Here is an 822-nt window from a genome sequence, read left to right as displayed (position 1 = left end):
TCATGTACTTGGAGATAAATGCAAAATGCTGTCAAAATTTTACCAAATTTAAGAAAAGAAACTTAACCTTGACATATGAATGGACTATAAAAAATGTCTTCCTAAATGGGATAAGGTCACACCTTTAATGAAAGAATGAGATTTTCAAGCATCGAAAAACTTTGTGAGGAAAATATTTTTGTCCTTGTATAAACTATTTGAAAAGGAGATGACAAGCACTCGACGATATATGGGAACATCTACTGTGTGATGGAATTAAAAAGAATTATATAACATGGATATGGCATGGTGAATTGACAGACATGCAGAGGGGGTCCTAATCTGAACCATTTGATGTTGAAATGGGAGATCGCTTAGAGGATATGATTTGTGATCTTGCACAAGAGTCTTTTCAGCAAGCACATGTTCCTATGTATCATACATTTCAAATTGATTCGAAGAAGCCTTTGTATTTGGGGTGCAACAAGTCATTGACGTTGTTGTCAGCAGTGTTAAGTCTGGTTAATGTGAAGGCCAAATATGGGTGGAGTGACAAAAGCTTCAAGTCATTGCTTCAGGTAGGGCATGATATGCTTCCAAAGGAAAACATGTTGCCAAAAAGTTACTATCAGGCAAATAAGATACTGTGTCCAATGGGTATGGAGTATCAAAAGATTCGTGCATGCCCTAATGATTGCATACTGTACAGACATGAGCTTGAAGAAATGCACAAATGCCCTAGGTGTGGGGTATCGCAGTACAAAGTAATGGATGATGATGAATGTAGTAGTGACAAAAACTTAAAGAAAGCCCCCCTAGCAAAGGTGTTGTGGTATCTTTCAA

Source organism: Glycine soja, chromosome 1 (genome assembly GCF_004193775.1).
Source record: "Glycine soja cultivar W05 chromosome 1, ASM419377v2, whole genome shotgun sequence".
In the NCBI taxonomy this organism is placed as follows: domain Eukaryota; kingdom Viridiplantae; phylum Streptophyta; class Magnoliopsida; order Fabales; family Fabaceae; genus Glycine; species Glycine soja.
This window is presented reverse-complemented; position numbering follows the sequence as displayed.